Source organism: Carassius gibelio, chromosome B17 (assembly GCF_023724105.1).
Source record: "Carassius gibelio isolate Cgi1373 ecotype wild population from Czech Republic chromosome B17, carGib1.2-hapl.c, whole genome shotgun sequence".
Classification (NCBI taxonomy): domain Eukaryota; kingdom Metazoa; phylum Chordata; class Actinopteri; order Cypriniformes; family Cyprinidae; genus Carassius; species Carassius gibelio.
This window is the reverse complement of record NC_068412.1, coordinates 12629686-12656755: the sequence shown is the minus strand read 5'-3', so window position 1 is coordinate 12656755 and position 27070 is coordinate 12629686. Positions and strand designations below refer to the sequence as shown.

The window sequence follows — 27070 nt, the reverse complement described above, 5'->3', positions numbered from 1 at the left end:
ATAATAATTGTTATTTATTTATTGCTAAGGTTTGCATATGGTGTTGTGTTCTTAATGACAGCTTTCCTAAAAATATATCCTATTCCTAAAATAAGAAATATCCCAATATATCACCTTGCTTACAGTATCGCAACATATTGTATCTCAACCCCATGTCGTGAAACGTATCGTATCGCCAGATTCTTGGCAATATACAGCCCTAGAAGTTAGTCTCATAATTAAAGAAGTGATGCATGCATCACTTTGTATCAGAAGGGCACATGTTGTATGTGGTTTTGTGTTCTTGCTTAGCTTGGGGCTCCATGCTGTTCCCCTTCCCATAATTTTTATATTTCTTTCTTATCCATATTATCATCCACTATAGTATGCAAAAGATCCCCACCTCCATGTTTTAACTCCTGATCTGCACTGCCTGCATGGCTCTGGGGGATGGAACAGCACCTCTCACACATTGCCTCTAGTTTGAGAGGAAATTTATGCTCTGTTTAAAATATTGCACACTTGCTCTATTCAGCATTTGGTTCACAGCCATTAAACATTCATTTGCAAGTCTTAAGTTTTTTCTATTTTAAAACCCCATTAAATCGCATTTTATTTTCTGTATTGATGTATTTCCTATTGCAACAGGAAGCTTGTTTTCTCTCTCTCAATTTTTTATAGCTAGCAGGCTTTAATTATGTCAGAAATGATCTATTGGTGCATTCAAATCCACCTGGGAAGTTCGTATTTATGATTTAGGATGCTGTAATTAAGATGTCAGGCGTGTTCAAATCACTTGGTAGGAGCAAGATTGCAATTCTACAAAGTAAAAAATAACCACTTAAAAAAAAAAAAAATTATAATTAAACAATGTGCATCAGATGTGTCTTTTTTTAAAGGTGATGTAAATTAAATCTTTATATATAATATTATAATACTGTCATACTGTAAATACAACTTACAGTAGATCGTTTTGTTGTTAATGGGAAAAAAAATGATAATTTCATTCATTTCAACAAATTGGCCATCAGTACAGACACTGCTTCTATTGTGTACCTCATATTTTTCACAGACTGAAATAATAGTTTCCCACTTGTAATTCTGGCATTGCTGTGTCGTTTAAATATGAACGTTCCAAATTACCATGCAAATAGAATCACAAACAACAAAGACACAGTAGTGGAGTAGTGGAGAACATTTCTCTATATTTAAATTGAGAATCATTGAACACAGAAAGTATTGTACACAAAAGTCTTATTTCATGTAAAATAAATGCCCGAGGGTTTAGCAAGATCACTGTAAAATAATGTGTGAAAATGAATTAGGACAGACATATAAATGTTAAGGTTTGTTTTTAACTACTAGGCTTTTTTAACCACAACATTAATAATAATAATAATAATTAGCTAGTTTTATTTAAAATGGGAAACATATAATTTTAGGTAACACTTTAGGGACCAATTCTTAATGTTAACTAGTTTCTTATTAGCATGCCTATTAACATAATGGCTGTTTATTAGTACTTATAACAATAATTGCACATTCATGTTCATTCAATACATACAATCTTTCTGATGTGAATCAAACACACCATATGATTTGCAGGTGGTTTATAGAGCATTTGATTAGACAAACTTTTGTGTAGTGCAGGATGAGTCATTACTTTTTTTCCCCCCAGAAGAGAAAGACATGTATCTGCTAAAGTTTATTTTGTCAACCATATGCTAATGTAGGAGTAGCATATAGATGGGTTCAAACTAATAGACACTGACTAAAAGCCTCAAAACTCAAGAGAACTGACAGAAATCAATCAGACTGTGAACACTTGTGTTTGTGTCTGTGGGAGGAAGAGAGGGAGAAAGAGAGTGACATTTGGAGAAATGAAACCAAACAAAGTTTTGTTTCAGACTATTTCAGTCTACCCTGCATTTTTCTTTCTCTCTCCACTTCCTTTTTCTTTGGAATCAACAGTTCTTCTGTGAGGGACCTCAAGACACACACACACACACACACACATGGAAATACACTCAGGAACTTAGTTCATTTTGAGGCGGGTGCACACTGTAGGAACACTGCCAAGACGTCGCTATCTTAGACAACATCCGCAGATCGTAAAAGATTTCTTTGTCAGAAAGTCTTTGTTTGCTTGGTGTGACTTCCTCACATATTAATTGCCTTTGTGGTGAAGCTTCTGATGCAGCTCAGACAGTATCAGAAATGCTAAATCTTTTGCAGTTGGGCCTTATGACCTTTTCAAATGGTTTTGCTGCAAGTATGCGGAGCAGGTCGGTTATTATGTGCATTGTTAAGCTTGTTTTCACTTTGTTTTCATATTTGTGTATTTAGTGTGATTTTGGCCTTTTGAATTTACACTGTGACATGAAAAAAACTGAAATTTTACATTTTAATTACCATAATTAATCACAGTCATTAATCATGATTATTTTTATAAAAAAAACGAATCACCAGTCAAAATGTATTAATTGTGACAGACCCATGAGAATGTGACAGACTAGTGATGCACAATGACTATATTAAAATGACAGTACAAGTATACAATTCTCCTGCAGATTCCCTAATAATAAACTTAATTTATTTAGCAGGAAAATTAGTAATTGCAGCTACATTAAACAGTATTGCATTTATTTTGTTTATATTAAGATTATTATTGCATGATCAAGACATTAACACTAGAGAATTATATGAATTAATAAACTGAAATACTGCTTAAAAAAATTATACTGCTGAAGCCACTGGTATTTTGAAGGTTTTTCAACATAATGTTACAGTGGTCAGGTGGTATAAGTTGGATTTATGAGATTTACAATGACACAGACATTTTACATGTCAGAATCTCATAATAACAATAATTCTGACATGGCATGAATGCACCTTATGTGTCACCAAGTATAAATGTGCATTGTGAAGTGTGACATAAAAGAATGCTGATGTCGCAAAGTCTGTCAAGGGTTTCTTTGGGGTCACATCATAGCATTATACAATCTGACAAGCAGCTGTCATTAAGGACAGCAAAAATCACATATCATACAGCCTTGACTAGCTGTCTAAGACTGCAGATCTCTCGTCATTTCCACATACACTTTTCAGTGACAGCATATGTTTGAGAAAGTGTGAGTGTTTTGTGAGGTGCTGGTGAAGCAGCATTACAGGCCTGCCAACACCTCCCACTGCTTTTGACCCCTCCAGGAGATGCAGCCATCCAGAAATGCCCATCTGTGCTTCTGCCTCCTCCAGCGAGATCTGTGTGTGTATGCACTTACACCTGGCGCAGATCCACACACATTTACAGTGTGAATACACTGCAGGACTGTTGGTGGTTTGCTGTTGCCGTCTCATTCCTGCATGCTTGTAGAGACAGTGCTAGCACACAGCTGTGGCCCAGCATGAAGAGAGACAGTGGTACCCATTACATGACATGTCACCTTTCGTTCAACCTTTAATCTCGAAGACTGCTGACTTACAGCATAAGCTCTACTCATAAGTCAATGTTTTTATTGATCCTGATGCCATATACGTTGTTTTGTGCACATGCAGCATGATTCTAAATATCAATGGACTGAAAGGATACAGAGTAGTACAAAAGTACTAGTACTTTGGGACCAAGTCGATTCTTTGGGACCAAGTCTTTTGGAACAAAGTACTTGGTCGATCTAGTACCAGCTGATAGATGGCTGCTGCTTTTAAACACTCCCATGTTTGGGTCAGCATCAATAGTTTCTGCTTACAATGTGTTTTTGCCGTGTTGAGCGTTGCAGCCAATCACAAACATGTCTGATTTTTGACTTTGTGATAGCAATGGACGAAAAAACCCTGAAATGTTAAAATATGTAATTACTAAGTATTCATTAGATTTTTTACCCAATGTTTACATAATTGAACAATAGTTTAAAGGGTTAGTTCACCCAAAAAAAATTAAATCCTGTCATTAATTACTAACCCTCATGTCGTTCCAAACCCTTAACACCTTCATTTCATTTGATCTGTACTGATGCTGACTTTGTAGCAGACTCTGTAGCAGGCCGTTCACATATCGTGCCTAAAAATGCATGGAAAACGCTAGATGCGCTGCTTTCTCCTTCTTTCCAAAGCGCTCGCGCAGTTGCGCCCCTGAGGCGTCTGCCGTTGCTAAGCGACCATGACATGCTCTCTCCATGAAGACGCGGAAATTTCAGCAAAGGATAAATGGATTTGCAGCACTAAAAATCACTTGCAGTAGCTCTGCTACTAAATTTATTTCAAAATGGCAATCCATATACAGCTATGATCAGCTGATCCTTCATCTTGGCTGAGTTTTCAACGTTGTTACGGGAAAGGATGAAGCTGATTGGTTAGTTGTTGTCACATGACCTGAGGTGCACTTGCGGCATTCTGTAATGTTGAGATGTTTTTAACTCAATGCGGTGTGGACGTGCCTGGAAAAAACGTTGCTTCCTTGAGCGCACAAAAGACGCAATATGTGAATGGCCCCTAAGTGTGGACTTCTAAGGGGGCCTTCATTTCCAAAACTGAACACATTATGTGTTATCCTGTCTGTGAAATCCAGGCTAAAGTCTCAAAATCTAATCTAAAGCTTTATTTTTAACCATTGATTTCACATTTATTACATATGATTTCAATCTTTGACATGGCCTTAGTCAGTATTAAAGATATAATGGTTATATTTTCAGAGAATGTTCTACATCTTTATAAAGGATTTTATGTGGAAATCACAAAAAAAGCTGGGTTTTCACAGGCAGAGTCAAATTTAAGAGATATCCCTTGAAAGGAAGAACAGAAGTAAAACCCACTATTCCACTTGGTGTGAATCATGTGAAAAATCTGTGTTATTTTGTTCCATCAGACATGGTGTGAACAGACCTTTAGGGTATAACAGAAATTGCCACTTTTCCTGTGCAAAGATTTTGTCGCCATCCCAAACTATAAGAACAGACACTGCGGTGGAAACCCTCCCTGCAGCTGACTGGGATGCCAATGACCAAACCACTCATAAATCATTCCAATTGGACTTTGCAGAGACAGGATCCACACATCTCCCCTTCCTCAGTCAGAATTCCAATGTCTGGCGCAAAAATATTAAGCACTGGCATCTCATAGGTGCGGTAGCTCTGGAAGAGAGCATTTAATAAAACATAACTAGCTTTGCCTTGTGTGTGCTCTAATACTCAGCACAAGATTTGTGATCGACTCTTCCTTCTTCTATACTGAGAGTGCTGGGCTATGAAATATGAATTCCTTTACTTCCCCCTTGTGGGAAATGATTTTGCTTCACAGGAGACCAGGATTGTTATTTTGATCCAAAATCGTATCTAAATTATGCATATTCCTATCTTGCCTAAGAAAAGCCATGTTAAAGTCACTTTCGCAGTTGTCAATTCACAGAGTAAGCGGGTGTTATTTGTACCCAACATTTTATGTTGTACCAAACATAAAACAATTCAAGTTGTTTTATGAAAGCCTGTTTCTGCCTCAGAGTTTAAAATAGATAAATAAATACATAAATACAATGGTAACTGTGCCTTTTTTTCATGCGATTGTGACTTTATAATATAGGTAAGTTTAGTAAGTTTACATGCACTAATTTTGGTTAATGCAAAATAATTCTGTCTGATTACAGATTCTAAAAGTTTTAATTATATAAACCCTACATTTTGCAACCTGATTCATATTTTTGTTTACATTTGCATTTATGTATTTCAAACAAACCTGCATGTAATAAAACTATGGATGTAAATAAAAAAAAGTTTTATTTTCCTATTCATTGAATCCCACCCATTTCAGTCCTAATGTATTATTTGGATGCATATACAGTAAATGTTGCTAATGTGACTTTATATCTCATATTTGCAACTTAGGGCCAGTTTTACTAAGCAGGGCAAATTAGCGTGAGAGAGCAGTTCCAAAACAGTGCAGACGGTTGTGGAAATATCTGCTGTGATTTACTAACAAAGCATAAGTTAAAGAACACAATGCAGAATCTTATTTACATATCGACCAACTTAATAACCTACCAAGCACAGCGCAAATTAGCATAGTCGCAAATTAAAGAAGCCACAGTACGTTGAAAAGGATTGAAGGGTTGCAAGAAGTTTAGTTAGACCTGGTATTGCTTGACTCCTAGTTGAGGGTTCCAAGTCATCGTTTATTTCCTGTAGCAAATTAAAAATAACATGGCTTGGCAAACGATATGTTCGGATAATGTGTTGTACTGGCATTCCTAATAAATTAATAAGTTTGGAAAAAATCCTCTCTCTTCTACCACACGCTCTGTTCTCTGTGGAAGCAACAATAATTACAGCCATTCCAAGCACAAAATAGGTCAAGACATGCTTTTTTGGGGGCGCTAAATAATAACCCAAAACCCCACCAGTAATTTGATGAGCGCAAAAATCTGTAAATTGCGATGCGCGATTCCTTTGCTTCTGAAATGAAACTCCTACAAATGCTATTCAAAAAGGCCATGGCGTAAAAATAACTAGGGCTGGGTAAAAAATGATTTTTCGATTAATCCTTTTTTTTAATTTGGTTGATTCAAAATCGATTCTCAATGGCCACAAATGTTTTTTTTTTTTTTTTCATATTTATTTCCTCAAAAATTGAACACAAGATTAACGTTAATCTAATTACTAGTCTGCTCCACTAGATGTCACCTTCTTATTTGCCTTGCGAGATGTTACCAAGGAGCGAGAGGCGAACCTGTCATTCATTCAGTGCCTAAAATGGCAGTTTCAGGTGCTTTGTCGACATGATGCCACCTTCACATAAAAAGTCAGGAGTATGGAAGCATTTTAGATTTTGCAAGCAAGATGACGACAATAGTGTTGTGGACAAGAACAACGTTATTTGCGTGATTTGTAATGCAGAGGTGAAATGCTGTAGTAATACTACAAATCTGAATGTATTCATCATGTATGAATTTCTTTCTTCTGTTGAACACAAAAGTTGACTTCCATAATATTGAAAAAAAAAAGTCATTTTTAGACCAGAAACAGTTTGGTTCCACATATTCTTCAAAAAATCTTCTCTTTTTTTTTTTTGTTCAGCAGAAGAAAAAAATAATTATACATGATGAATAATACATACATAAATGGTGACATAATATTTTATTTCTGGGTGAACTATCACCAATAAGCCTTGTAGTTGTCCTACATTGTTCATAGGCTTGTAGCCTCGATGTTACAGCAAATTTTGTAAAATTGTATAATTATTTTAACTTAAAAATGAAATAACTTGATCCTGTTTGATCAAGGAATGCGACTGGTTCTGACTTTTTTCAGCATGCATTTTTCATCTTGCATCAAAAAAAAAAAAAATCTATTTATTTAACATAATTGTATGCATTTGAAAATTAGAGATGGGTTCTGTTTTAATGTACCCAAGTGTACCTAAAATGAAAGTGTTTAATATACAGGTTTGTTTCTCTTAATTTATTTTTATTTATTGCCCACTTGTAAACTTATGTTCACTGTTATTTTTTTATTAATATAGTATTTGTATTAAATCTATATGCATCGAGTCGAATCGATAATCAAAATCGAAAATCGAATCGATTTTTAAGCTTGTGAATCGGAATTGAATCGATCTGGAACATCTGAATCAATACCCAGCCCTAAAAATAAGTGTGTCCACACCTTTTCAGCACTTATTCGTCACTGCGCGTCTAGTGAATCATGACTGTACTAATTTAACTCCCAAAGATGGTTTGCGCTGGCGCAAGCTGTTAGTAAAAACTAGCCCTTCAAATTTTACAATAGTAACTTTCATTTCTATGAATTCAAGTTGCAATTTATTAAAAGTGTGATTTAAATTTTCAGCATTATAAATGTGTATTCTCAAAGTTAATATATTTTATTTTGTAGCTTGAGGCAGAAACTGACTTTCATATCGTTCATAGATATGTGTGTACATGCATGCCATTCTTGGACTTGAGCCTTGCATAATGTTTTTCTATTAAAACTGATGCCACCATTCATCTTGAGCTGCGTTGCCACGGCAGCAGGGGAGAGTGGTCAGAGCAGACCACATCAGCATCAGTGATAGGAACAACGGCTGCTTCTGGCTCTCAGAACAGCATCCCTCGGACATACAATACTTCAGCTCAAAAGTTTTACTGTTGACACTTGCACGCGCCTTCCAGTCCTTTTCATGAATACCCTTGAGGAGAAGACAAATTACCCGTCTGAGAGCACTTTCCTGCTGACTCTAAAAAAAAGAGGAGAATATTTACTTAGTGTCAGTGACGTGATTCTTTTTCTTATGTTACAGGGGGAGGGAATCGTCCACGCATGTCCCGGCTAAGCGTTTTATAGGACACACAGTTTGGTAAGCTGTCTCTGTTGTATGTGTTGGTCTACATATGTTCTGTTTAACTGTGGTAAACAATTGTGTTATGGCTTAGTGTTGTATTGCAATATGCGATTCAATAAATCACAGTGCAACATTGAAATATAATAATGGGATTGTGATTGAAACTGAACTGAACAGAAGAGAGACCCTCAGCATATCAGTGTGAGCGAGTAAATCTGTTGGATAAGTTTCATGCGGCTCACTTCACTGATGTCCACTACAGTGCCTCAGAGAAGTAAAATATCGATTTAAGGATCCAAAGACAGAGTTTTTAAACCCAGGGTCCATGGAGGTCCTGCAGGGGTTCTGTAGAGAGATATATACATCTCTTTTCTTTTTTTTTGAAACCTCCAATTATTTTATATTATGTCCTATTTCTAAATGTGGAACATTTTGTGCTTTATAAGCATTATATAACAATAATATTCACTAGCATTGCTGAGAGTCTGGATGAGGGCATCACTAGGTCAGTAAAGTAAATCATAAAGGACTGTTGATGTACTGTCACAAGAAAAATAATTTGGTACATTTTTCAGACATAACATCACAAGTCCATAAAATAAATAAATAATAATAATTATGTGTGTGTGTGTGTCTATATATATATATATATATATATATATATATATATATAGACACACACACACACACACACATAATTTATATATATATATATATATATATATATATATATATATATTAAGGCTGCACGATGTTTCATTTAAGCATCGATATCGCGATGTACGAATCCACGATAGTCACATCGCAGGATGTGCGATGTAGGGTGTCGTAGTTGATCCGTTATTCATTAACTGTACGGGCCAGCTGCTCCCCAGCCCTTGATGAATGTGATTCGTGGATTAATTGTTCAGCTTAACCATCATAGAGTGAAAGTTTATCATTGACGGGACTGAAAACCACATGCAAGTTTAACAGGGCAGAGAGAGAGGGAGCGTGAAAGAGAGAGAGAGAGAGAGAGAGCGCGCGAGAGAGACATAGAAAGAGAGAGTGCGCGCGAGAGAGACAGAGAGAGAGCACACGCGAGAGAGACAGGGAGAGGGAGCGCGCGCGAGAGAGACAGACAGAGAGTACATTAGAAGTACCATCAATGTTTATAGAAATGTATATGGATTTATTTTGCATGTAATTTTTTTTTCTTATGAATATATATGTATTTTTGTTTTGTTTGTTTCTATTCTGCTATGTACAATGTTTTGGCAATATGTAGCTACCTTTGTATGTCATGCCAATAAAGCAATATGAATTGAATTGAGAGAGAAAGAGAGAGAGCGAGCCATTTTCAAACAACACGAGCGCTGTCTTGCTCTCTCTCCCTCGCGCATATTAATCAATTGACACGATGGTGTCGATGTTTAAATCATTTAAAATGAGAATGTAAGTGTGCTCACCCCATTTTTGTTTGTAAGAAAAAATATTGCAATATATATCGCAGAAAAATAAAATATTGCAATGTCATTTTTTCCCAATATCGTGCAGCCCTAATATATATGTATGTATATATATATATATATATATATATATATATATATATATATATATATATATATATATATATATATATTAGTGGTGGGCTGTTATCGGCGTTAACGTGCTGCGTTAACGCGAGACTCTTATCGGGCGATAAAAACAATATCTATTAATCTATTCTCAAACTTGGGTTGGGAGCTGGGTCAAGGCAAGCTATGATGACTTTCACCTTGATATTTTATATAACCGACTGGCTGAGGCCAGCCTAAAAAGATGCTCAGGACAGTTGACGGGCCACTGCTGTGCATCGTCATGAAAGCTTATCTTTTTCACGTGTTTTAAGCCATACTGCTTATCGATTTAAACATTAAAGCATCCAAACACAAGACGCGGAAAAGCTGAACAGAGCTGGTGACTAGCGCTGTGTTAGAGCGGAGAGAGAGAGCCGCGTATCACGGACAGCGACACTGAACCGAGCTCTCTTCTGCGAAGTTCACCTCGAAGTTCCTCCTGCACCCGAACAAACAAATACCAATCGCAGTTTGAACAAACAAAAAGATGTGAAAGAGCCCAATTTCAATACTTGCGGTGTTCTGGTATTCAGGGCTCATGCAGAGAAGTCTCAAAACACTTGAACATCGAATTTGCTTATTTTTGCTCTTGTGCCGACAAATACATACAAAATATGTCAAAATATCCACCTTGGAAATTATGCTCGAAAAAACTGTCAGTTATTTCTTCAGTGAAAGTAAACAGTTGAGGAAAAAAAATGGAATGTGTAATATATTGGATGCGTTCATCGACTCTTAAAGTGACCGCGCCTAATTTAGCTGCTGGCTGCTGTAATGTTAATCCAAGAAAATGAAAATGAAAATCATTCACTGCTCTTGACTGAATTACTTTGTAGTTTTAACAGTCAAACCAAAATTTATTCAAACACCAGATATAATTTTTGATATATATAGCAAAACTGTAATAATGTGAGAAATGTTGAAGGTGTCTAAATAAATGTAGGTTTGATTGTATATTTCATTTTTACATTGAAGACTATCCAGTGCTATTTTACATTTAATTATTTGGTTTCTGTACCTTGAAACCTACAAACTTGAAAAAAAAATTAAACATTGGTGTGAAACAGGCGTAAGGTTGTTTGCACCTTGTGCAGTGTGGAATTAGTTTACAGCTTTTTCAAGCACTTTGTGATGCATTTTGGAAACAGGAGATGAGATTAATTCTAGATTAATTTCAAGATCACAGTGAGATTAATCTAGATTAAAAAAAAATAATCTATGCCCACCACTAATATATATATATATATATATATATATATATATATATATATATATATATATATATATATATACATTTTATGTGCTTTTTCCAATGCTCTCTGAAAAAAGTACACTTCCGTTCAAAAGTTGATGGTCTTTTTAAAAGAAGTCTCTTATGCTCACCAAGGCTGCATTTATTTAATCAAAAATTCAGTATAAACATTAATATTGTGAAATATGATTGATATTTAAAATAACTGTTTCCTATTTTAATATATAAAAAAAAATATTTATTCCTGTGTGACGAAGCAAAATTTTCAGCAGCCAGGTTAATCCTGCCTTCAGAGTCCTTCAGAAATGATTCTTATGTGCTTCTTGAGCTGATGCTCAAGAAACATGTTTCTTGATATTATGTCTTGATATTATTATCAATTTTAAAAACGGTTATGCTGATTTGTGGAAACTGTTCAACTTTGTTTAATTAAAGAATTAAAGTCCCAAATAATAAAGTGTATTTGAAATATAACTCTTTTTATAGTATTATAAATGTCTTGACTGTCACCTTTTATCATTTTAATGCGTCCTTGCTAAATAAAAGTATTCATTCCTTTCAAAAAACAATGACCTCAAATCTTTCAATATAATATACACTATTTAACGTCGTTACATTTTCACACACATGTTCATTCTGTTTGCTTCTGAGCGCTCACAACAGGTTTTGCAGCATTAGGTGAATAAGCGTTCTCATTCATGTGAGCTGAGTGAGTCAGCCCTGTTACCACTGCTGTGTCTGTCCAGGCTCAGAGCTGCTGCTCAGCAAAGGAGAATCCCAGCACAAACCCCCCCTCCTCCACCCTCTTAAACATGTCTCAACCATCTTTCAGCAGGCCAACTAGAGCATGACAGCAGCCTCTCAGCCTCACTCCCCTTAAACCCCCTCAGAACACTCTGCTCTTCTCTCCTTCGCTCTTTCTCTCTCTTTCTGTCTTCCCTCCATCAGACGACACAGTCGGGGGGCAAATGTGTCACATCTCATAGCTCAAGAGTTTCATTATTAGGCCCTTCCTAAAGATAGACACTCAAAATGTGGCTCTCCGTTTTCTCAGTTTAAGAAATGATGACAGACGCCATAAAGCCCAGAGTTTTGCTCCTGAAACACCTGGGTTTCTCTCTAATGTTTTTATGGCTCTTCATTAAGAGCAAAGCAAAGTTCCTAGAAAAGGCCAAACCTGTTAAATGCATTAGACTCCTGCCATGAGAGCTAATGAGAAGAAATTCTAGGCGAGGTATTGATATGCCTTTGTTTTATGTTAAAGTAACTGTCCTGCGGGGCTTAATGTAGCTTTCAAACCGAATTTTGTTGGCCGAATATCTTTTCATACTGTTACGTCATTAAACATGAACACAGTGACTTCTCCTTAGAGCATTGTATTTACAGTCTGAATTTGTTATATCCTTTCTTTCTTTTAGTTTTTCTCTTTTGTGCCAAAGTGATAAATAACAGTTCCATGCTGCATAAAGGTTTAATTTCGTCATCAAAGGCGACGACGAAAAATATTCGTTAACGAACAATGTTGGTAAGTGTGGCTTGACTAAAAGTAATGACTAAAACTATGTAAGACTCATATGACTAAAATTTGACCAAGGCTCTAAAGCATTTTCGTCTGAAGATAACGACTAAGACTAAATCAAAAATACCTGTCAAAATGAACACTGGCTGCATACAAAAGAATTTAAACTTTTTATAAGCATAAAATTTTAATTTTTTTATGTACTTTAAGCAATCAGATAAGGTTTATTCAGTCATGAACAACCTTGAAATAAACAAGGTCCAGGATTAATTTTCTTATGCATAAAATAAATAAACAAAAAAATAAAAGAATAATCCATTAAATGTAACACTCTTTATAATACAGTGACATAAACACACAACATTTAAGTTACAATACATTGCATTAGGGAATAGGGGTGTGCCGGTTTCAGAATTGGTCGTGAGTCAAATGTGACGGTTTATAACAGAACCGTCCGGGGATGGGGTTTGTTCTTGGAGATAGCGGGTTAACTCCGTGTCAGCGTGCGCTCTGATAGGTAAAGGGGCCATTGCCATTTGCGCATTAGCTCCCCCACTACCGGAGAAATTGGTATGTCTTCTGCTTGTTCGAAAATGAATATGAATAATTCTAAATGAATTATTTTGACAGGAGAAGACAACAAAGAATAGTTTACATATAGCGTGTTGTTTACGCGTGGTAAGACTCTCGCTCTCTCTCTCTTTGCATGTGTGAGAAACGGCGCTATCAGTTATAAAGTGACGGTGAGTCATGCGCCTTCACAAAGAGTTAACAGAGCAACAAACACAGGTGCGCTGTGCGTCCATTGAGATGAACTGAAAAGTTCAGATCGCTCGATGGAGAGAGAACTCTGAAGCTCAGATGCTGAAATTAATGCAAGCGTCATGTGCTTCAGTCTATGTAGTAAACAAACCTGCACGTCTCTGCCATTCATTAATTCACACAGAGACGTGCAGAACACGGATTTATATTTTAAACAACTTTTGCGGCTTAACATTTACAGATACTGGTCCATATGGAGATTTGATTATTTTATGCTAACTTTGGCAAATTCCATGACTGTCCATATTAAAATGCAACTTTCATTTTCATGACTGGATTTCGAGATTCCGTCCTCGTTTTCTGCTTCGCGGAAATCATAGAGCAAATTTCAAAGCCGCACCCGCCCGCCATCCGCTAATTATTTTGCGGTCTATGGCGATGCAATGCTTTGCTGATGCGAGCCGCAAAAAAAAAGCCATTGTCTGTTCTAGAAAGGATGCAGCAAATATATTTAATGCTAATGTATGAGGCATAGGCCTACGCTGAGTTTCATTTATGATGAGATTCGCTCTAGTTCACAGTGCAGTGCAGTGCACAGTGCAGTGCAGTGCAGTGCATCTTATCATCCTATCTAAAAAATGAAAATAATTTTTGCTAAAAAATGTTTGTAAAAAAATATTTAATGACACGGTTTTGGCGGCTATAGACTTCTAATGACGGTGTTCAACTATAACCACCGGTCTCACGGTTATATATTAACCGTCAAACCCCTATTAAGGAATGGAATTCCTATTGAGGGAAAAGAAGAAAGGGTCCTAAATCTCTGTAATTGTCCAATGTTGCCTTTTAAGAGACATCAGTTTTTTTCTTCTTTTTTTTTTAATTATCATATATAATGTAATTTATTTCTGTGATGGCAAAGCTGAATTTTAAGTAGCTATCACTCCAGTCTTCAGTGTCACACGATACTTCAGAAATCATTTTAAAATGCTGATTTGGTTGCTGAGAAATATTTCTCATTATTATGGAGGTTGAAAACAGTTCCTGGCTAATTTTTTGGTGAAAACTGGGAAAAAATCATACTGACTTCAAGCTTTTGAATGGTAGTGTATGAGTCAGATGTAATGACAACCGTATCAGGATTAGTGTTTTTAATATAACATGTTTCATTTTATCTGTGAATAAGCAAACCCCGGAGGAATTGCAGGACTGTGTTTTTCTGTTGTGTGAAATGAGACACTCATTTGAAATTTAAGATCTTGCATGTCACTGCTTGTCACTTTTGAGCATTACTTTTTTATGTCATCAGATAGATCAATACCGATAAAAAGATGTGTGAGCTTTTATTCCAAAGCTTTGATGACAGGCAGGAGTTGTAAAAAGACTTTCATTTTCTATTTTGTTGACATCTGACAATCTTTTACTCATTTAGACATTTTCTGATAGTTATAAACAGCACAATGAGACAGCAGTCAGACTTCCTTTATGTTTCACTTCTCTATTTTATAAAAAGAAAGCGCACTCAGGCATTTGAGCAGACATAAGCACACATGTTGGTTTCACCCTCCTGGTGAAAACATAGATGCAATGGAATGCATGTATACTGTGTGTGTGTGTGTGTGTGTGTGTGTGTGTGTGTGTGTGTTTATGATATCTGGTTGCACAGGAGCTATAACCCCCAATAACTGAAACTGGCAAGTATCCCCCCCCACCCCCCCAATATTTATACCATGCTTAATGGAAACCTCAAATCAGACTATTAATTAATTATTTAAACCAGACCTTTGGCACTTTTATCAGCGCTAACTTCACTTTATCAGCACAATATGACTGAAGCGCAGTTTATTAGCGGAACGCAAATCACTGTATACTCATTCACCAGCGTGCAAGAGAAGTGTGAAAAGATGAAGCTGATCAAGCTGATGGTCAAATATGATTTATTTGAATTATTTAGAGAAACAGCCACTTTAAATGCTATGGAGAAAGTTGAACAGTATCTAAAAAATATATAACTGAAAATAACTCAACAGACTGGCGGTTAAATGTGCAGGCGGTCGTTTGTTCATAACAAATGCTATATTGATTATTTAAAAAAAAAAAGTAATTATTGGCCTGGTTATGAATAATAGGCTAGTCTTATCATAACAAATACTACATTTAAGACCTATGGTACTGTACATGGACTTCAGATATTCCAAAAGATGACAGATTAAACCATTAAGAGTCTGATGGACTGTTAAAGAGGAAGAATTAAACAATATCAATATAAGGAATTGTTAAGTTTGATTGGCATGTTGAATTAGAACATTCTGTCAAACTATAGCTAATAGTTAAAATAAATATAGGCAATATATACAGGCAATATATACAGGCAAAATAATATAAAATATATTACATATATATATCCTATGTAAACAAGTAATTGTTAAATATGATGTTACTTTATTGCACCAACTTTGCATAGATCATAGCGCAAAAGACAATTTCATCAATTTTACAATTTCATCAAATAAAACACCAAATAAAACTTATGAGTGAGCATGACACTTCAACACACCCCTCCCCCGGCATGTTGAAACCAAAACTATGACCTTGTGGTTGCAGCACATCTTTGCAGACTATCTTCCCTCAAATCTTAAACATGCACATACTACAAGATTTGATAATCATTGCACATCACACACTACAAGGTATTATTAAAATCATCTTGTCAGAGGATATATGTTAGCTAGCATGCTAGCAGCTTTCTGCACTCACCGGGTATGATGAAAACTGAGGCGATTTCACCCCAGCGCTTCTTTTTCTCCTTATGGTTGTGATATATTTTTGACACATTATACAGACAGTGTTACTACAAGAAGCAGTTTCTTCCGTCTTCACCAACGGACCCATAGCTGTTTTTTGGTCGCGCATTGGCTGTTGAGAAAGTACTGACATAATCATATAGCCGTCATCATCCCGATCAGAATCCTAAATCTCAAACATGTTTTATGTGATCGGGGCAGCCCCAGTTTGTGTGTGAGAAGAGGTGCCAAATTCAATCTGTGAATGCTTCACATTAGCAGATAATTTGCACCGAACATCGGGAGCAAGACTTTGGCTTTGGTTCTTAGGAGGGGGATATCGGGACTAAATTGGGCTAAAAATCTAGTGGTGTGAGACAACTTTAGTCATTTCAAATCAATTAAATTAAAAAGCTGAATGTAAACATAAACATGAGCGCAAAAAGTTACTGTAGTGAGGCAAATATATATATATATATATATATATATTATATATATATATATTATATATATATATATATTATTTTTTTTTTTTTTTTTTTTTTTTATTATTTTTTTTTTTTCACATTTACTTAGTGACTGTATTTTACCAGGATTTGCCCTGCTGCAGATGCTCAAGTTGCTTAGCAACAGCTGTTAGTGGTCTTCAGGAAATGTTGGCTGAGGGGCTTGTTTGCTTGACAGTGCTTATAGAAGCTTTCTTCACTAAATACCAATAAAGTCAGCTCATGGCATCTCTATCGAGAGCACTTATCTATATGGCAAGGGTGATGGGGCTTTTCATGGAGACTGACATTACTGTGTACTGTGAGCTTACTAAAAATACTCGAGTCATCGTACACGCTACATCTTATCATCTAAATAGAACACTGTGGCAGGAAACGTATTGCATAATGGGTTGATAATATTACATGATTAAAAATCAGTCATACTTGATTGACTCTATATGCTGTGGACCCATTTATCACTGATATGAATATCCGACTGAAGTGATCTTATCACATGGAGAGCACCAATGTTCAGCAGTAAGATTTTTTATTTTGCTGGTAGTTCAGATTTTACTGGCCAACACCACATTTATTAATTGAAATTGAGTCATGGGTACAGTGGCCCAGTAGTGCACAACACCACGTAAACAAGCCACACACCACGAAATTGGAATAACACAACAAAATTTGTACAACACAATGGAAACAAGTCGTAACACAACTAAATTAGCCCAAAACAATGCAAACAAGACACAACACAACAGAAACAAGCCACAACAAAACGGAAACAAGCCACAACAAAACAGAAACAAGCCACAACAAAAAGGAAACAAGCTACAACAAAATGGAAACAAGCCACAACAAAATGGAAACAAGACACAACAAAATGGAAACAAGACACAACAAAATGGAAACAAGACACAACAAAACAGGAACAAGCCACAACAAAACGGAAACAAGCCACAACAAAATGGAAACGAGACACAACACAACAGAAACAAGCCACAACAAAACGGAAACAAGCCACAACAAAATGGAAACAAGACACAACAAAACAGATACAAGCCACAACAAAAAGGAAACAAGCTACAACAAAATGGAAACAAGCCACAACAAAATGGAAACAAGCCACAACAAAATGGAAACAAGACACAACAAAATGGAAACAAGACACAACAAAATGGAAACAAGACACAACAAAACAGGAACAAGCCACAACAAAACGGAAACAAGCCACAACAAAATGGAAACGAGACACAACAAAACAGAAACAAGCCACAACAAAATGGAAACAAGCCACAACACAACAAAATTACTACAACACAATGGAAAAAAACTGCAACACAACAAAATTATTTTAACACAAAAACAAGCCGCAAAAAAACATAAACAAGCTGCCACAACAAAATTGGCACAACACAATGGAAACAAGCCACAACAAAACAGAATCAAGGTGCAACACAATGAAATAAGTCCTATGCATTGGGTTGTGGTGATTTTGTCTTGTTCATTCATGAATTGCTCAGTACATTTAATTTAGAAAATAGAAATGTCCATATCATGTTGACTTTATTATTTTTTTTTTTTCAAAATAAGCTAAGCTTTCTTTACAAAGCAAGATTGCAATAATAGCTGCAAAAGCTCCAGCACATCCATAATTGTAATACAGGTTTATAATAGATTCTCAGAATCAACTAAACCCAACAATAAACCTAGGAATGAGAAACTAGAATACTTATTTTTTCCACTAAATAAACAAGACTCTCCCAAGTTTCCTCACTTGCCATCTGATAAGGAACAATGGTAAAGAAAGCTATGTAAATATAATGGACCAAATGACTGAAGTAGACACACCTGGACAAAGAAATAGGAACAGGAACATATCTCTTTTTTCTTATTTGAGAGAGTTCTATAAGCTGTGTTGGTTAAAACTTGATGAAGTCCTAGATAAAGGCGTAGTCTCATGCAAATGCCTTTACTGTCTTTCTGAATCACATATTTGCTTTGAAGCTGCTGCCACAGCAAACGCTTTTCACAGGAGCCTGCATGAGCCGACGGCTGTCCCAGCATTGCAGGGGAGGAATGGGATGTGTGTTGACCCACATCACACAGAAGAAAGCTGTGATGTTGACATTCTAGCACACTGTCTGCCACGTACTTCATATCATTAAACATACAGATAACCTTCTAAGGATGTATCGATTTAGAAGTAATGACCTTTGTGTTGGCACTGTAGCTTGTGTGGTTACATGTGTGTTTGTGTTGTGTGTACTGTAGTCGGTTGCTGTCTGGGATGTTAATAGAGTAATGAAGAGCGATCAGCTTCTCTACAGCATAGGCTGGGAGCAGGTCCAGACTCTGCTGGACTTCTGCTGGTCCACCCCCATCTTTATCCATCTGCAGCTAACACTGTCAGCTTTCGAGAAAGCAAACATGGAACAAAACATCGCCTACTTTCATTGTGGCTCTAAGATTAGATGCTTGGATGGAGGTCACCCGTCTCCTTTGTTTCCTTTTAATCAGGCGAGGGTCCTGTGGGCCACTGTCAGAGATCACTGCCCTCCATTGTTTATGGATGTCAGAGGAGGCAGTGCTGCTTAGAAAAGAGTCTTTGGATGCAGTGAGAGCCTCCATTGTGGTTGTAAAGAAGGAGGATGAGGTGCCAGGATCAGCCAGAGCTCCATGGCTCTAACTCTATTGTGACTTTAAGATGGTTGGCTTAAATTCTGAAAGTGGCAGCCATGAGTTACAAGGGTATGGAACCAGCTGCAACAAAATCTTCAATTTGGGTGATCCCTTAGTTGAAACTTTTAACAATAATAATGGGGTCGGTTCACCCAAAAATTAAATGAATATTTTTTTCCCCCATAATATGAAGTTGTTGGCTATGTCTTCAAAATTATTTATTTTGTGTTCATCAAAAAAAAAAAAAACTTTAGAATAACATGAGGTTGAGTAAATTATGATCTCCAGCTGGAGTGCCCATGAGCTCCACCAGAGTGCACTCCATTCATGACTTTTACCATTCACCCAGGCCTTTGTTTCCCATAATCCTTAGCCCGGACTCATAAGCACTCATCATCAATTACAGTCACCTGTCTCTAATTACCTCATCAATCACGCACTATAAAAGATGCTCACACACTCAAACAGATCGATATTGATTGTTAGCCTGTTATGTTTTCTAGTTTCTGCCTTCCCTTATTGTGTTTTGTTCTTTGACTTTTTACCTGGTTTGTGGTTATTTGCTGCCTGCCCCGGCCTTTGCCTGTTCTGTAGATTACTCTTTTTTAATTACCTTGGATGTACTGTTTTTTGCTGGTGTTTTGACCCTGCCTGTCCGACTACACTCTTCATAAAAGCTGCAGATTGACATAAACTGTTGCTACGCCTCAATCTTTACAATGACAAAATTCAAATTTTTGGATGAACTTACCTTGTAAGTTTAAGAATTAAGTTCAGTAGTTCAGTAGTTTGCGGTTAAGTGTATTTATTGAAAAAAAGTAAAAATTTCATTTTGAAAGAATGTTTTAAATTAATCAAAAGTGACGGTATAGACATTTATTAAAGCTCAAAAGTTAGATGAGCTATAAAGAACTGTTGAAGTCTGCCAGATCAGTCTAGACAAACATGACAGCCGTTCCTCCTTCCATTGAAGCTGAGAATCGGCACCGACAAGCAAGAGAGAGAAAAGCCAAGACAGAACAATAGCAGGCGAGAGAGAACTCAGATGAGACATATGTTCTGCTGATGAAATGATTTATCCTCCACCCATGAAACAACAGTGTGAGACTTTAGCGTGATTGCTCTCACATCGGTGCATTGACTGTAGCCAGAGAAGGTGAGTGTGAAGACAGGCTGAGTTCTAACACGTCCACTCATGCACTCATAGGCTTTCCTCGTGTTCTTTCATCCCTTGGAGGCAGCTGCAAACTGATTAGCCCTTTCTAGCGAGACCGACTCGTGGAATCATCAGTGCTGCTCATTAACCAAGCAATACTCAACAGATCAATACTCTATGCAAGCACAAGAAGAGACACAAGCTATGTTTTCATCACCCTGTTCTTATGCACATTTTGAAGTATCACATCAGAAAAAGGTGATGGAAACAGAAGTTTTTACACTCGCTTGAGGTGGTTTTTGACTACTAAGCCTGTTTTTAAACAACCCCCAGACTCACTGCATGGTCTTCTGCTCTAAGACTACAGTAAAGAAATGCTATATGCGATAGCATCTCTTTAACAGCCAAAAATATCACGTATTGTATTTATGTAACACAAAATTTGCCTAGATTTATAAATATAGTTCAAATGTTCATACTCATGTTTATCCATAGTTACAAACAAACAATTGCTGCAAACGCGTTAGCCCATTATGAGTGATGTATTAAATTTGGTTAAAATTTGCTACCATATTACCCTTTTCTTAATTTTATATAGATTTGAGAAATTTTTCATACGGATATTTTGTTTATATATATTTTTTAGTTGGCTCAACCTTTACTGAACTAGTTTTATAGTCCATTCAACTTATATATTTTATATTTTAATTGGTCAAACATTTAGAAAACTACAACAAATTATGTCAATTAACAATTCACTCCATGTGTTTCATATGTTACCTCAACTAAGATTTGTTATTTGGGCATCATAAGAAACTGCTGTGGAACTAGTTATTATATTTTATACTGACTTTAAGAAAATTATTAACTGGTGTCTATCAGTCATTACACCTATTAAAACACATAATAGCCTTTATTTAATAACAATCTGCATTTATAACTTTTGTCGTACAGTCTATAAACATGCAAGCTAAAGGGATAGTTCACCCAAAAATGAAACTTTGCTGTTAACTAACTCATCCTATGCTAAATAAAAGTATTAGCTTCTTTAAAAAATCTCACTGAGACCAAACATTTTAACAGTATTGTATATATATATATATATATATATATATATATATATATATATATATATATATATATATATATATATATATATATATATATATATGTGTGTGTGTGTGTGTGTGTGTGTGTGTGTGTATATAATTTTTATGTTTATTCAGTGTGCAACTGTATTGAATAAATACTAATGTATTAATAGTATTTATACATTTAGAAATGGATGCAAAAACATCAAATAATATTTTTATATTGCAAACACATTTTTTGATGTTGACAGTCAACATTCTCTGAAGGTTAAGTATCCCCCGTCTCTTGAAAAGAGAGAGAAAAAATAAATCAATTTTAAGAGTTTTATCATTTATAAGTGCCTTATATTGTACCCTATTTGTGAAAAGTGGCCATTATCTTTTCCCAGGGTTTGAAAATGTTATTTCCCTCCTTCTAAATACTATCCTTTTTGATTGTTTTATGCTTTCTTTTCTTCCTTTTGAGAGTCCTGTGTGATTGTTTCACAGTGAAGGAATGTAATCACCATGTCAAAAACACCTACCGTTCTTCTCACATTTTGCGTAGCCACAAGTCTCTAAATGCTTCCCACATCTTTCCGCCTCACACACCTGTGACCCCAGTAACATTTCATAGCGTGTACAGTATTAAATTCACAACTCACACGGTATCTATGCAATACATTGCAAGAACGCAACAGATTTTAATTAAAAAGCTTTAAAAAAAATTACTCTGGTTTTTCTCTTTTCTTATACTTTAAATCTATCCATCTGTTTGCTCGGTGTGTCCGACCATATTTCTTTATATAGACCAGCACATATAGCCATTTCTTCACTAATAGCTCAAGGCCAGAATGACAAGCTCATTTTTCCTTTGGCCTCCAAATCTCTTTCTCCTTCTGTCATATTCTTGCATTCATTTCTAGCAGGCTGCCGGATCAAAGGTCATCTATTGTACAGGCTCATAAAAAGAGCAGAATCAAGGCCTACTTTGTCCTGCAACCTCAATCAGCTAACCTGACACTAAATACATCTGACAACCTTCCAGGCAGCGCCGCATTGCTGCTCGGCTTCTAGAGCCTTTTCCATTAAGACAAAATATAGCTCTGTACTTACCTCATGGCCTGAGCAATAATATGTTCTCACTAAACATCCATCCAATGTTCATCTACTGCTATCATGATGCATATAGATTTATCTTAGCTTGCTCTTGATAGCCACAATACCTATACCATAAAACACCCACCCACATGTACACTCAACCTTTCCACTTTCATAAGAAGTTAAATCAAATTTATACCCAACCTCAGGCACACAATCCCCAATCGCACATGCAGCTCACCAAGAGTCTATTATAGCTCTTGACTCAGCACTATAAAGTGCCGAGATGATTCAGCATCGCTCTTTCTGGCTGCTCTCTTGGTGAAGATCTGTTGAATCCTACAGTTGCGCATTGTAAAATTAAATAGAAAGGACTGAGTAGTCACACAGTACAAGATCAGAAGTGGTTATGATCTGTTACTGAGGCAAGTATTATTAATATTGCTCATATAACACGTTTGTTCGAACCCCTAAGCCTGAAGTAAGGGCTCATGGTCACTGGAAAGACTAGAATCTTCAACTGTATGCAGTGTGTAAAAAGCATATCCCATGCATGAGTATTCAATTTTAATGCATACCTCGTCCCACGCAGTTTGTTCTACAGATATGAATGATAGCTTACCCCATCAGTAAGCAGCCACCTCCACTGAAAAAAAGATGTATAAACAATTTCCACCTAGAAATTGCTAGTAAATTTAACAATAATTACTAAGAAAAAGCAAGTAACAAATTGAATTAAACATGATATTTTGAAGTAGAAAGACTGAAATTGTATTTTTGGTCCGACTTTTTAGTTAAATTAAATTATTTTTCAACTATATTCAATTTTCAATTAAATTATTTTTCAGTTATTAATAAATATGACTTTTGCCTCAATTAACTTCTCATTTGCTGCTTATTAATAGTTAGTAAGGCAGTTGTTAAATTTAGATTAGTAGTTGTTTAGGTTTGGATTAAAGGGGTCTAAAACATTTTCATGCAGAATAAGGCATTAATATGTGCTTTAAAAGTACTAATAATAGTACTAATTGTATTGGTACACTAATATGCTAGCGGTATGCACACCGATAAGCTATTAGTTAATAGTAAGAATTGGTTCCTAAACTAAAGTTGTACCCTATTTATTACTTATTTTATTGTATTTTATTAATACATACTCCAGGAATCTTTATTTACCACTTAGAAAAATCTTTTTTGGAAGTCTAGAGACCAACTACTAAAGAAACTGGAGAACACCTAAGCAACCACCTGTCAATGCTCCTAAAACCTAGCAGCCATCCATAAAAATGTAGTTTTATTTATGCCTATCTTACATCATATCTGTCTGCAATCTGCCTTAAAGTTGAGTAAGATATGTAATGAAACTGGTGGGTTGCTATAGCTTGATTTCAGTTTCCATTTGGGGGTTTCACTTATTTGAAAGCCTTGCTCAAGCAGACACACACACACACACATTTTAAACCTATTGCATGTGTATTTAGTAATTTATTGCATTTATTGCTATAATTTTAGTGTATTGTATCATTCTTACTGTATTGTAGAAGTGCTCATGCACATCTTTGCCAGATAAATCATCAGAGCACTTTGTATTATTCTGCAGTAGCTAAAGTATTCAGTTTGGTTCACACAGCTACAAATACACACAAGCTAATACACCTAGAGAGGGAACACCAGATTGCCTTAACAGGTGTTGCCTGCCTAATGTGACACTTATTGAATATAAAACTGATGAAAGAGACAAACCAAAGCTTTTCCATCCTAATTGCCCTCCCACCCCCCTTTCGAGCAGGCTCACTCGTTTGCATAATTGTTTTTATATACACACATGCACAGGTCCCTCTGAGAATGTGTCTGTTCTTTCCGAGCAGGTGTGACCTTTTCTCTGATGATCTGTGATAGCCGCAAGCCACACCTTTTACCTTGCATCTCAGCATGCTAAAACTCTCTCACACACACACAGTGTCCCTTGCAAAGTATCTCACTTTAGTGCAGTTTCCTGCAAAACTTTGGCCACACTTAGGCCACAGTCTAACACTATATGCATTTCTAAACCTTAGTTTACAACCTAGTTTTTTAAGATGTATGTGCAATAGTTTGAGAGCCATTTCACAACATTATGACATGTATATACAATATATATATATAATTTTTTTTTTTTTTTTTTTTTTTTCATTTATATATTTATTCAGCAAGGATGCAATAAATTGTTCAAAAGTTTTTGAACCTTTTTATTCATCAAAGAACCCTGTTTCACGTATCACAGTTTTACAGAACTTTTGGGCAGCAATGATTTCTGAAGTATCATGTGACACTGAAAAATGGAAAGCTTGCACAACTCTAAAAAACCTGCAGTTATATCAGCAATAATGAGGCACAATACACATCAGGTGTGCCCTTCCAGTGGTGTTCAAGTGCGGTGCCCCATATTCCTGGCCACCTGTTCCTGGTGTGAGTTTGGACTTGGGCAGGCAATAAAAAGGGCCAGGGGGTGATGATTGGAGGTAGATAACTCCAACACAATGACTTGTGCCACAATTGAGGCCAAATGGAAGTTGTTAACTGTTCTTTCAAATCCATAATAACTAATTTTCCCTCTTATTTTTTGCTGAGCATTACATTTGGCCACCTGAACTAAAACACCTCTTGTAACAGACTTAAAGGGGGGGTGAAATGCTATTTCATGCATACTGAGTTTTTTACACTGTTAAAGAGTTGGATTCCCATGCTAAACATGGACAAAGTTTCAAAAATTAAGTTGTACGTTTGAAGGAGTATTTCTGTTCCAAAAATACTCCTTCCGGTTTGTCACAAGTTTCGGAAAGTTTTTTTTTTTCGAGTATGGCTCTGTGTGACGTTAGATGGAGCGGAATTTCCTTATATGGGTCCTAAGGGCACTTCTGCCGGAAGAGCGCGCGCTCCCGTATAGCAGAGCAGAGAGAGGCTGTGCACAGTCAATCACTGATCAGAGCGAGAGCGTCGCGAAATGTCACAAAAGAAGTGTGTTTTTGGTTGCCAGGGCAAGACAACCCTGCACAGATTACCAAAAAAAAACAGCATTAAGGGACCAGTGGATGGAGTTTATTTTTACAGAGCATCAACGGAGTTGTGCAAGTGTTTTTGTTTGTTCCCTGCATTTCGAAAATGCTTGTTTTGCAAACAAGGCCCAGTTTGATGCCGGATTTGCACATCGTTTATTTCTTAAGGATAATGCAGTCCCAACGAAAAAGGGTCACGATGGTGTGTTGGAACCGCATGCGGTGAGTAAAACTGCTTCAAATATCTCTGTGTTGTTAACTTAGTTATCGGCGCGTAAGCACATCAAGTAAACAACATGCGATGTTGTCATCAAACTGCACGAGTAAAACTGCTTCAAATATCTCTGTGTTGTTAACTTAGCTATCGGCGCGTAAGCACATCAAGTAAACGACATGCGATGTTGTCATCAAACTGCACTTTCCACATGTACAGCTTAAAAAAAAAAAAAAAAAAAAAAGACGACAAAGTGGAACTTAGTCATTTTCCAAAACCGCTAAGTAAATATATACAGTTTCAGTACATACCACATAGAGACGTCGTTGCTGCTGCTGCTCTTGTTAAATTTCAGCCTCTGGATCTGATTCTGGATCATAAATATATACGCTGAATCTGACTGCAAGCCATGGTTTGTTTTGGATGATGGTTTTTTTCCTCAAGGTAATGTCACTCCAAACGCTCTCAACTCAAAAGCCTACTGGCGCTCGTGATTCTTTAGCTCCGCCCACACATCACGCCTCCAGCCGGTCGTGTTTTTCCGGGAAAAATCGGTGCAGACTATCTTTCTCTTATGAATATAATAAAACTAGAGACTTTTTGGAGTTATGAAGGATGCAGTACTACTCTATAGGTACTCAAGATTAACAGGATATTGAGTGAAAACGAGCATTTCACCCCCCCCCCTTTAATGCATAGTTCACCCAATAATTCTGTAATCAGTTACTCAATCTCATGTCTTTTTTAGTTACCATTGTCTTCAATTTGTCTGAGAGATTTCTCAAAATATCTTCTATGTTTCTCAGAAGAAAGTCATACAGTTTTTAAATGGCACACAACAAACACTTTTTCAGTAAATAAAACACATGATTTGGTCTTTCCGCTTCTACTAAATTTAGCATTTAATTTTATGTTAGTCTCTGTTTCTTTGTAATTATTTAGTAGCGATGAAAATTGTTTCAAAGTATATCCTACACAAGTTTGTTTTCAGTGCATTGAGGGGGAGCAAATAATTACAGAATTTTAATTTGTGGGTGAAATATTCATTTAAAGGCAGTTTAGAAATCTTGAGACTATAATGGTCTGGTCCATTACAGATTGTT

General features: G+C 36.2%; 1 protein-coding gene across 1 annotated transcript in view; it reads left to right on the top strand.

Moving 5' to 3' along the window:
* LOC127976039 (alpha-(1,6)-fucosyltransferase) overlaps positions 1 to 27070 on the top strand; it is an 84161-nt gene that overhangs the window by 14471 nt on the left and 42620 nt on the right. The window contains exon 2 of the mRNA XM_052580142.1: positions 8263 to 8319. The gene's annotated coding sequence lies outside the window, so the exon portion shown is untranslated. The remainder of the gene's footprint in view (positions 1 to 8262; positions 8320 to 27070) is intronic.